Here is a 12,646-nt window from a genome sequence, read left to right as displayed (position 1 = left end):
CAAATAATTGCCTTGCCTAAAAGATCCACATGAGTTCACATTGACCTGAGGCTGAAGAGGCCAAGTGTTCGATATCACAGGACGACCTGAGACTGATGGCAGTTTCAGTTTCTGTCAAGAGCTGTTTGAGTCTCTTGTTGTCACATGGTTTGAACTTTGAACCCCACAGCAGCTGACTGTGGCTGCAACCAGGTTACACGATTATTGTTTGTTTTGTAATACAGTGGTTTACATTCTCTCGAAGGCAGCAGACACATCCACACCTCCAAACATCAAGGGTCAGCTGGTTCAGCCTCCCTGACTGATGTGGACCTCAGGATGGAGCTGACCTCTCCTCCTCCTCCTCTATGATCAGCTGCTGCTTCATGGGACTCAGACTGTCACAAGCTGCTTAATGAACCCGCAGGTCATTCAAGGATGGAAGCTTTATGAAATCCATTCATCAGAAACCAGACAAACAAGATGTTGTCACAAAACTATTGAAGAAAAAGAGAGAGAGAGAGAGAAAAAAGAAAAGAAAACAGCACCGGAAAACGAGGCGAAGCCGCCACAGAACTGACGTCAGATGCAACAATGTCTGTAAAGTGCAGCATTAACCTGGATTAACCTCCCAGACAATGTTGGAAAACCCCAACTCTAACCGGCTGACTGCTCCGCCCTGTTATCACTAATATCTTAAACTCAATTTTAAATCACTTAAAATCGTTGCACCTTTTACATTTTTAATTGTGAAGTTCAAATTGTAAATCATTTAAATTGTTTTGTACGTCTTAGTCTTTAAAGCATCATAAAGAATTCAGAATTTACCTCATGTATGAAATGTGCCTTAGGAAATAAAGCTGCCTCGCCTCAAATATTTATTGTTATCTGTTCATTTGAGTTCTGGGTTTGTTCAGGGTCAAATGTAACTTGTTGTGATTTTCTCCTTCTGTACTATTTAAAATAGTTGTAATAAAATGAGGATGCTTCAGTGCGGACACACGTCACAGGGATTTAAACCATCATAATGACGTGATCAACACATCTATCTAACATATCATTGCACATAACAAGCGATATACAAGATGTAGTTCTGTATTGTGCCTAAGGTATTCACAGAGTCCACTCACTTCATTTCATACATTCTCAAAAGTCCTGTAGGTTTAAAGCGGAGTTGCTAAAATGTTAGCGTTTCCTGCTTTACTCCGTTTTATATTTAATTTACATCAAAAAACAAATCGACATATTAATAATCAGTAATAAATGTAATGGTTTTCCCTGATCCATACTGAGTCTCAGTCTGTATTAATAGTCTTTTATGTAAATGATAAATTACTACCTGGGTGACTGAAAGTGAATCAAAACATTTCTGAAATGAGATGGTCGATCGTGTTGTGAACGTGAGCGCTGGCTCCACATCATCATCATCATCATCATCATCATCAGCTGCCACACAGTTACTGTAATGATGCTCTGTGACCAAGTGTGTTGTAATCACACCGACACACACACTTTCATGTTGCTGCAGTCACTTCAGGCTGAATCAGTTAGCTCAGTGGGACTTTATTATTATTATCGCTATGCAGAGAATAATGAGACTGAATGGGGCCGTAGTGAAAGTGGTAAACAGGAAGAGCCTGAGATGGCTGCAAATGAAGAGAAATGACAACATTTTACAGCAACAACGTCGGTCTCAGGCTGCTAATGAGCAGCAGGGACACGTCCTAAAGCTACACTCAGTCACACATTTAATGAGACTGTTTAAAACTGTCGTCTAACCACAGTGATAATGAGATGCTGTCATGCAGCATGTATTCATGATAACTATTGGTATAGATAATTATCGCCCAATATCAAAATACACAGATCATTTTTCGCAGATTACTAAAACCAATTATAATCAGCCGACATTGACTTGATTTAGTTCATTTTCGGTCCGTCTGGCCCTTAAGTTGATTTGAAACTATAATGAATGTTGTTAAGTCAGAGGCAGAGATGTTAAATTAATCTTTCCTCACTAGATCTTAGCCTTAGGTGTACAAATAAACCAGTGGTTCTCAAACGTTTTTACATCAAGGATCCCTAAATTGACACAAATTAGACCACGGATCCCCATTGGACAAAATTTGAAGCAAACACCAGAAATACATAAATATAAATATATAAATATTTGTTCTGAGACTGAATAACGTTACTTTTAGTCAATCAAATTAGGGCCATATTTGGAAATATTCTAGAGAAATTTCTGGGGAAAAAAAGTAAAAAACTAATTCTAGAAACAGTGGTAAAATTTCAAGAAAAAGTTGGGGACTCCCTTCAACCCTCTCAAGGACCCCTGGGGGTCCCCAGACCTCACTTTGAGAACCATTGATATAAATGGTATCGGTTATGAGAAGCAGGAAGTGATCGGTTATCAGTATCAGTGGGGGAAAAAAACAGCTAGTATCGTGCATCCGCAGTGGCATGTTGGGAAAAAGTTGGAGAAGTTGGAAATAAAAGTGGAAAAACACATTGACAGGTTTGACTGAGGAGAGAGCAAAAATAATGGATTCTGTTTCCGATGATATTAATATCATTCTTTTGTTCGATAAATATCATATCCATTGTGCAAAATGGAGGAACTGCAAGCCTGTCTTCCCTGGCTTTTTTGTCTTGCTAAGTTATTTTTTCTGTCTCTTAAAAAGATATAAAACAAAAATGCCAAGAAATTAAGCCTGAACTTTGTCCTTCTTTTGTTATTCTAATTAATAACGCCTCTTTTTTATTTATTATTTATTATTCCGCTGCTCTGTTTTATGCTGAATAAAAATGTCTGATATAGCCTAATGTATTTTCACACCTCATCTGTTACTATTTGGTTCTGTTTGCTTTTGTTCCGTTTAGTTTTCCTTCATGAATCCCCTAATGTTTTGTTTTTTGCACCTGTATGATTGTAAACGTCCTCTTTGAGAGTTTGTATCTTCAAGTATTCAATAAAAAATAATGAAAGGATGCTTCATGCTAAGCTAAGTCTGAGTCTATTTATTCAATGTGAAACACAAATACCTTTAGAGTTTGTGCTGCGACTCAGGATAAGGCCCCCGTCGAGCCGCAAAAAAAAAGCCGCTCAGCTCAGCCAACCGTCATAATAACTTTAACAATCATAATTACATTCCATTGTTTAAATGCAGAGCCGCAGATTAGATTGCTCCCCGCGGGTTAAACACACTTCTCCCAAACCGCCTGTTTCAGCTAATGGCTCCCTGGAAAGAGTCCCACCTTCTAATCAGATCTAAACTCACACACAGTATACAGTATACACACACACAACTCATCCAAACACACACACAGCTAGCAGACAAGCGCTAATTTTAGCTTTTAATTAAATTCAGCGCCTTTTGAATTCATCTCAGGGTTGTGATTAAGGACGATGCTGGCTGCGCGGCGCTAATGGAGCCGGATTCTGCAGCTCGACGGCTTCACGGCTTCACGGCTTGGCGGGCTGACAGATAGCAGATCAGGGAACACCTCACAATCCTCCCCCCTTTCCCCCTCCTCCCTCCCACATGAATGATTTTCTCTATTAGTGTAGCTGAAGTGTGCAGCAAGGGGGAGGTGGAGGTGTGTGTGTGTGTGTTTGCGTGTGTGAGTGATGGCAGGCAGAGTGTGTTTTTGTGACTTTTTTTTTGTACAGAGAGAGAGAGAGAGGAGTAATCACGTGTGTCAGCATGTGTTCATACTGTATGCATGGTTGTACAGTGTGTTTGCACGCACGAGTGTACAAACCTTTACTGTATGCCTACGTGTGCTGTGCATCCTCCAAAATATCACGACTCGTCAGGCTTAAAGCCGCCACTTTTTAAAGGGAAACTCATCAAATACACAATCCAACAACTCCACAACGCTCTGGTGGACAAGTTGTGAGCTGCACATTCACCACGCTATGAGATAATAACACAACGTTACCAGACAGAGTTGTTTTAGAGGCAAATACAGAGACTGCTTGATGAAAAACTGTCCCTGAAGGCAACGCGCATGAATTTCCCTGTAAAACAACTCTGTCTGGTAACGTTGTGTTATTATCTCATAGCGTGGTGAATGTGCAGCTCACAACTTGTCCACCAGAGCGTTTTGGAGTTGTTGGATTGTGTATTTGATGAGTTTGATGCGGGAAACCAAGAAATCCCATGAGCCTCCGTAGCGTAGCTCTGAGCAGCTCACAGCTCTGCTCCGCCGTTATAAAAACAGCTTGCACCGACAATTAAAGGTAACGAACCTACTGCTATGACTATAGGGATTATGGCAATGGGCCAATTTGCCAGAATGTTGAACTATCCCTTTAACAACAGTTTTTTACACCCTACAATGAAAACACACACACACACACACACTGAGGTTAAAGTTCAGCTAAATGATGATGAGATGTGAGCAACATTGTGAGTAATATTTTGGACAAAAAGCAGCAAGTTTGTGATGATATAAAGAAGGAAACTGCCTCTTTAATGAGTGATAACATCTACAGGAAAACTATTAACGTCAGGTGAAGCTTGTGTTGTATTAAGTTCGCTGTTAAACCAAATATAGTTTTTAAAGTGTGGAAGCTACAAGATCCACACACAGACAGGTTCAGATTACATTACACACATTTTTCTGTCTGTAAATAAACAAATATCACAAATATTTGTTGTCTTTCAGTAGAATCTCTTCGTGATTATTTTGAATTTTCTACATTTTAGTTTCACAGTTGTTGTTTTTTTCAGTAAAAGTCACATCTGTGGTTACGTCACAGCCTGTGAGCTTTGAGAAAATACCGAGGTGTAAATAAAATACATAAAAGTATCTTTGCTTTTCTCAGCATCATGATAAAGAAAAGAAAAAATAAATAAACTGAGATTTTAAAGAGGGAAACTGGGAATAAAGTGGAGGACGGGAAGCACTAACAGCCCTTTGATACGGCCGATTTCTCTTGAACTACTGGGCCTCTGTTGTCCTGGTTACCATAACAAACAGGAGCGACATACTGACCATCTCCATGGTTACTATAATAACAGTCATAGCCTGGTCCGCTTTGGGAAAATATCATTATCTGCGTTAAGATAAGCGCATCCATTCATGGTCACAATAATTACTGTAATAATAACAATGTAATAATTATAGCCCACACAAGCTAACGCATCAATAAACTGCTGCTTTCACATGGGGATCAAACGCTGCTCTCTTGAGTTTTTTGACATTCCCAATTTTGTCTCTACTGTAATCATCACTAGGACCACTGGATGTCGCCTGGCAACAAGAAAGTAACTATGAGATACTGTGTGTTATTTCCGTTACATAGGAGGACCACAATTTCACACAATACAACAGTCACAGCTGAATATAAATGTATTTCATATACTGCAATAATACACAACAAGTAGGCCTATGCATTAAAACCTCAACAAATAACTTAAAATTTTTAAATTCTAACCATTTAAGACGAAGGCCGCCATGTTTTGATGTTGTTGTGACGTCAAGTCGGAGCTCTGAAATGATACCCCGAGTTTCCGACCTGTAATTTCCGAGTTCTACTATTTCCATTTCCGACAACTCGGAGCTCTTTTTTTTTTTAACAACTTCCGAGTTGTTTTGAACACAGCATGAGACGGAGAGAGTGAGACTGCTGCCTGCTACAAAACCCATCGAACTGATCCGAACACACACACAGTGAGAAAAAAAAGTTGTAACTCTAAAATTTAAAAAAAGAAATAAAAAAAGGCGTGTGTCAGTCAATAGCCTAAATGTTTTGTCATCTGATCTATAGGCTAATCAGTGTTGATTTTGTTGTTGAACAACTGTAGCCTACAGATGTTGTTGAGGTGTCACTAAACTAATATAATGGAGCCATTTGTACTGTTACACCTGAAAATGACACAAAATAACACAAAAACCTCTTTTTCTCAATATTTTGGTGCCAAAATGTCTTTTTGGGCTAAACAAACCCATATTCAACTGACAATTTCTCAAGACTGGAACAAGATAGAAACACACTGTTTCTTTTGTTTTGTTTTTTTGCTGGAAAGTAGAAAGATCGTGGGTCTAGAAAGGTTAACAGTCAAAAAGCTAGAAATGCCTGGCAAGCTGGAGGTGAAAATGGCTGGCACTGGCAGTCAAAGAGTTAATAACGACAAACTGTTTGGTACCAAAGTGTTTCCAGTCTGACATGGCAGCAGGCAGCAACACAACAGAGAATAACTGCTACTCACCCTCAGCGGTGGACCAACGGAGATGAACGGCGACGTTAATCCGCTTGTTAAGGCCACACACGTCACACACACAGTAGCAGGTGAACGTTGTGTTACCGTGTGACGTGGTGTTGACGTCGCTGCTCCTCCGGTTGTGCTCACAATAAATCCACTCAAAACTTTCCCGCCTCGTTTCCGACGTTCCAAACGTTCTGTTGTTGTTTGGTTTTTCCTACGGTGGCCGTGAAGTCCATAAAGGTGCTTTTACCGCGGGATTTAACCATGGATCTATAATAATAACTAATAAGAAATAATATAATACATCCATGGATTTAAAGCAGAACTATGCAGGATTTGGGCTGTAATTATTGTGGCTCAGAGTCACTGTGATGGTTGAGTGACCTATTATGAGGTGAATGGGGTCTAGGCCAATGCGCTCACCCCCCCCCCACTGGCTGAAAACCGCACTTGCAAGATCAGTCCTCCGTCTCGGTGTCCCAAATCTCATCAATGGATAGAACTATCGCGAGAAACTGCCTTACGGCAGTACGAGATAAGAACGCAGATGACGTCATGCATGTCATGAATCGTGATTGGTTTGAGTTCGGAAAGTCGGAGGAAACCATGGAAACATGAAATGTTTAGAAGTTTGGCTTGTGGCTAACACGGAGCTAATGCTAACACGGACACACACACACCATGGATCTTTTATAAGATAATGTAATACATCATGACACACACACGCCTTCGCGTTTTGGAACCTTTATTCATGTGTGTGTATGTCTGTGTCTGTGTCTGTGTCTGTGTGTGGCCGTATTAGCGTTAGCTCCGTATTAGCGTTAGCGCCGTGTTAAAGCAGAAGTGAGTGATCCGGTCGTTTTCGCTAATGCTGCGTTCCAGGCAGGCTTTTGAAATCGTAAATTACAGCTTCAAGTCACAACTTACGACTTTGTAGCGTTTCAGGCAACCCACTCGTGTTTTTCCGACCTGTTTTACCGGTGAAAGTCACTATAACGGCCACTCGTAACTTCCGACCGGTGAACTCGTACCAGATCGAACTGGTACCACTTCACGGTCGGAAAAATACGAGTTTCCTTGAACGCACCATAACAGTCCTCGTCGCTACGTCACCACATTCACGGCGTTCCTTGGCTGCACACACAGCCCTGCATGCCGTTCTCTCTCCTCATTGGATAAAAACTGTAGGATACGATAAATGTTTTCTCTTCGGCTCAGAGCAGAGCAGAGGGACTGACAGACCCGTGTTTCAGACCAAACACTCTATGTAAGTGATTGCTGTCGGAAGATATAACTATTTAAGACTTATATTAACACAAATATATCACTCACTTCTGCTTTAACATTAGCTCCGCGTTAGCGTTAGCTCCGTGTTAGCATTAGCTCCGTGTTAGCATTAGCTCCGTGTTAGCAGGGCTTAGCAAACACCGCTCTCTACCTTCAGCAGTAAACACAAGCACGTGTAGGGAGGGGGTGGAGGGGGTGGAGGAGGTGGTGGCGGCGAGTTTTTTTTTTTTTTTACGACAGTGACATGTGCCTCCCAGAACTGTGGGGGAGCCCCGGAGAGGGAAAAAAAGAGAAACCAACAAAGGAGCGAGCTATTTCCGGCCGACCTGCATAGTTCTGCTTTAACGGCTCCGTCTTTTTTCTTCACTGCTGTTTCTTCCACCTGGCTGCCATGACACCTGAGTCACATGACCACTCACCTCTGACCTTAGGATAAACCACGCCTTCTGTTTATTTCTTACTTTTACCTCACCATATTAAAATAAACAACAATAGGCTATATTCAGTCACTGCAATTCCCAAATAATATTTTTCAAACTAAATATTTCGAATTTATGATGCAGGAAAGCTTTAAATAGATGTTTTTGATTTTAAATGTTTATGTTTCAGTTTTATTTATTTGTATTGAGAATTATTATTTTATATATTTAAAGGGACAAGGAGAAGTTTCTCCATCGGCAGAACAAAAAATTCTGCGACAATAAAAAAAAGTCTCATATTAATGTGGATGAATCTACGTTACCACTTGTTAATGGGCCCATTTTCGATAAATATATCGTTTTGTCTCTATCGTTATTTTGTTGTTATTAGTGGTGGCGGAAATGCTGGGCGAGCCGACCAGCATTTCCTAGTTTCCGTTTCCCGGACGCTGCCCGGCAAGTCATGAGAATAACGCCACCGAATCGCCGTTTATGGTGGGAACTACGACGGTATGTGATCGTCTTCGAATCTCTGACTTTAATTCTTGATGAATGAAAACATGAGTCTGTCTTGCGCCGGTCAAAGGATTTCATGGTGCGCGCGGAGGCTCATAAATGTAGTGTGAAAACGCTTCGCTTTTCCAAAACTCCTTGTTGTCCTTTTAATAATTTTGATTTTAGGACTGTTAGTTGGACAAAACAATTGAGTTGTGAATTAAATAAGCAAATGAATCAATAATGAAAATAATAAATTCCTCTGGCCTCAAACTGAACTCGTCCAAAGGGAACAAATTGTCTACTTATGTGTTTCTTCTCCATTATCCAGTCCATTAACTCTCTGACTGCACCTTTAAATCATATTGTACTTTGTCTTATACTTATTAAGTCCAGCTGATTTCCACCCAACTCTGTTTGCAGTTTCCTGATGAATCTGGTGAATTGTTATGTTTCCATAAATCAGACCAGAGAGAGTTCTCCTGTCTCACCCAAAAATCATCTTTTAAGGAGCATGATACATTTTGTTTTCATAAAATTTTTCTATTCTAATATTTTCACTGCTCCAATAATTCTCACACTGATGTGTTTTATCAGCTGTTTGTGTTAATGGGGCTCTGATTTATGTCTGTCTGCAGTGTGTTGACTTTGGAGCCTGGCTTTACCTTCTTCTTTTTTTTCTGTAGAGGAGAAATTGAGATTTATAGTTTTCATAATTTCATCAGCAGCATCTTCTGACTGTAGTTTGTACTGGTGTATTGAATACATTTCTTGCATTCTTTCATGTCTTGCATTTTAAGGTCTTTCCATTCACTGTTGCACTGTTGAATCACAAAACCAAATGTGGTAAATACTAGCTACATGAGAGCGACCTGTGGTTTGGGAATAGCAGCACTCCAAACAGTTCTGGGAGATCGTGGTTGTAAAGACGCTTCAGTGAAAGTCTGTCTGTCTGCCTGTCAACTTGACTCTTTACTTTGTTTCTTTGAAGATCCTGAAATACGTAGCAGAAGTGACGTAAAACGTAATCGCAATTTACATTCATCCGGCAAAGAAGAACTGTTTCCATCAGCATTTATGGCATAATAAGCCTTTTATCGAGATCGATTCATGAGAAAATCCGAAGAGATGGGCGGTACAAACTTTTTTGACAATATCTAGGACATTTAATCAAACTATACTGTTTCCATAAGACATTTTTAATTGAATATACAGTCATTTAAAGGGGAACTCTCCATGTCTGGTCTCTCCTCCTCTGTGTTTCTAACCCTCCTCTCCTCCATGTGCATTTGTTTACCATGAAACCGGTGAGAAATCAATCCATGGAGCGGTGGATAAAGTTATTTATCATATTATGTATTTATCATCTTATCAGGAATGTTACCAGACAGAGTTGTTTTAGAGGGAAATTCATGCAAAACCACTGATGCACGTTGCCTTCAGGGACAGTTTTTCATCAAGCAGTCTCTGTATTTCCCTCTAAAACAACTCTGTCTGGTAACGTTGTGTTATTATCTCATAGCGTGGTGAATGTGCAGGTCACAACTTGTCCACCAGAGCGTTGTGGAGTTGTTGGATTGTGTATTTGATGAGTTTGATGAGGGAAACCAAGAAATCCCATGAGCCTCCGTAGCGTAGCTCTGAGCATCTCACGGCTCTGCTCCGCCGTTCTAAAAATAGCTTGCACCAACAATTAAAGGTAACAAACCTACTGCTATGACTATTATAGGGATCATGGCAATGGGCCAATTTGCCAAAATGTTGAACTATCCCTTTAAGGTGAAAATCTTGCATGGTCCCTTTTTAATGCGCATAAAATGGAAATATGGATGGAAATATTTGATATCAAACCAGAGAGAGTTGTCCTTGACCCTCCATGTTGTGGTGAATGAATGAACAACGCTATAGTTCAGTGAAGGCCACGTGAGCGCTGGCTCCGCCCACTCAAGTCTGAACTCAGAGAAACATTCGTGTGAATAAAAAAACCCACTCAAACAGCTCGGACAACACAACGACTGTTTGACTCAACGCGTGTGTGTGTGTTTGTGTGATAAACAAGTTTTACTGATCTGTCCATCCATCCGTTTAATCTCTGCACTGTAACATCACTCTCCATCCATCTGCACATCCATTTACCCATTAACCCATCTGCCAGCGCCGCGCAGCAGCTCATCCATCCACCACGGCCTTCACCCCACATCACACCACGCTCGCTAAATGATTTAGACTTCGCTGTCCAGCCTCTGTGAAAACACACTCAGTCTGATGTTCATGGAAAGAAAACACACACACACACACACACATGTTCAGACGGGAAAATATATAGAATTATCTAATTTCCCTCCCAGAAGCCCAACCAACTGTAATTCCTCATTTCAGGGCCGTTTTTTCCCTAAATAAAATAAAATTAACCCTCAGATTCTCCCTCAATTTGTACCACTCCATGACCCCTGGACAAAATTTAGACACCAGTTACTCCCAAAATATTCAAAATCACTTTTGACATGGGTTTCAAGATGTTTAACCCCTTCCTGGCCAGTTGTTTTTGCTGTAAAAACACATAATTTCTATAGGGCTCTATGGCTTAAAGGGATAGTATCATTTTTTTTAAAGTGGGGTTGTATGATCTACAAATAGCCCCTAAGTACTTTAATTGCAGTAGAAGACTCTCTGCACTCCTCCCGTTAGCAACGCCAGCCCGTAATAGCCCTGCCCAGAGATTTACAACATAAATACAGACAGACATACAGACCCAAAGAAATGCCCTATTTTCACGGCCTAAAAGAGGTTTTACCTGAAAAAAAATATACCCAGTTCCATTGTTCGCTATAATATAATTTTTTCCAGCCCCTCAAAGTGCAGGAAAAACACAGTTTTTATTTGGACCTAACCAACTCACGTATCCCTCCGCCCAGGGTTAGCACCCGCCGATCAGCAGTTGGTTAGGTCCAAATAAAAACTGCCTTTTTCCTGCACTTTGAGGGGCTGGAAAAACAATGGCGAATAATGGAACTGTGTATTTTTTTTCAGGTAAAACCTCTTTTAGGCCGTGAAAATAGGCCATTTCCTTGGGTCTGTATGTCTGTCTGTATTTATGTTGTAAATCTCTGGGCAGGGCTATGGTCTGGCGTTGCTAACGGGAGGAGTGCAGAGAGTCTTCTACTGCAATTAAAGTACTTGGGGGCTATTTGTAGATCATACAACCCCACTTAAAAAAAATGCTACTATCCCTTTAATTCTTTAGGGCTGGTGACAGTATTTTCTCATTTACAGAGTGATAAAAAGAGATATCCAAAATCCCCTCAGTGAAAACTTCTGATTCTAATATGTCAACAAAATAAAAACAAGAATTTTGAAAGTGGTTTTATCCATTGTTCAGATGTTTAGTTCTGGAAATGTCTGCAAATTAGCGCATATTTCATTAGATATTCCCTCATTTACATATTTAAACATAACATTTGACAGAACTTGTAATACAAAAAATATTTTTCTTAATGTAAGTGATAAACTTGGTAAGTTTCATGATGATATGTGTTAGTAAATTTTTTTAAACTTTAAAATACATTAAAAAACCCATAGGTGGACATTTTTGAAGGGTCATGGATGTTGTAAAAATGCATTACGGGTCCAAAAAATGGACTTTCATTCTGAAACTGGGGACATCCAGAGTTTACCCAAAGATACACCTCCTTGCCAAAAATCAGGCCCCAGTGACCTTTCATTTGACCGTGGGGAGTTGGACAAAAATGGCTGCATGCTAACAGATTAGCCGTCAGCGGCTCGCGTTGTAAAAACTGCTCAGGAACAAAAGCAGCAGTGAAGTGAAGGGGCTCGGTCGGTGGATGAGTAATGGGAGGAAACGGGGGGATGTCTGCTGCTCCAACAAGTCTATTTCAGGCCTGTGGTCGCTCAGAACAAAAGAGCCCTTATTTTCCCACATGATCCATTTATCAAAAACAATGAGTGGAGGCTGGGAGAGAGAAAGGTTGAAAGAGCTCGTAAATGTCAAATAGGCCGCTTGAAGAATGAGGCCGGGGCGCTAACGGCTAATATTACTCCAACTAGTATTGTGTAATCTGACAGAGGAAGTGTTGGACCGTGAAAGGGCTGTTTGTTTTGTTTTGGTTTGTGGGGTTTCTTTTTTTAATAAATCAAAACACAGAGCTGCTGCCAGAGTCATATACTCCACCAATCAGCTGCAGATTAATGATCTCACCTTATGTAACTAAAGTTCAAAAAAGGAAATTA

The sequence above is a fragment of the Trachurus trachurus genome, assembly GCF_905171665.1.
Source record: "Trachurus trachurus genome assembly, chromosome: 9".
Lineage (NCBI taxonomy): Eukaryota > Metazoa > Chordata > Actinopteri > Carangiformes > Carangidae > Trachurus > Trachurus trachurus.
This window is presented reverse-complemented; position numbering follows the sequence as displayed.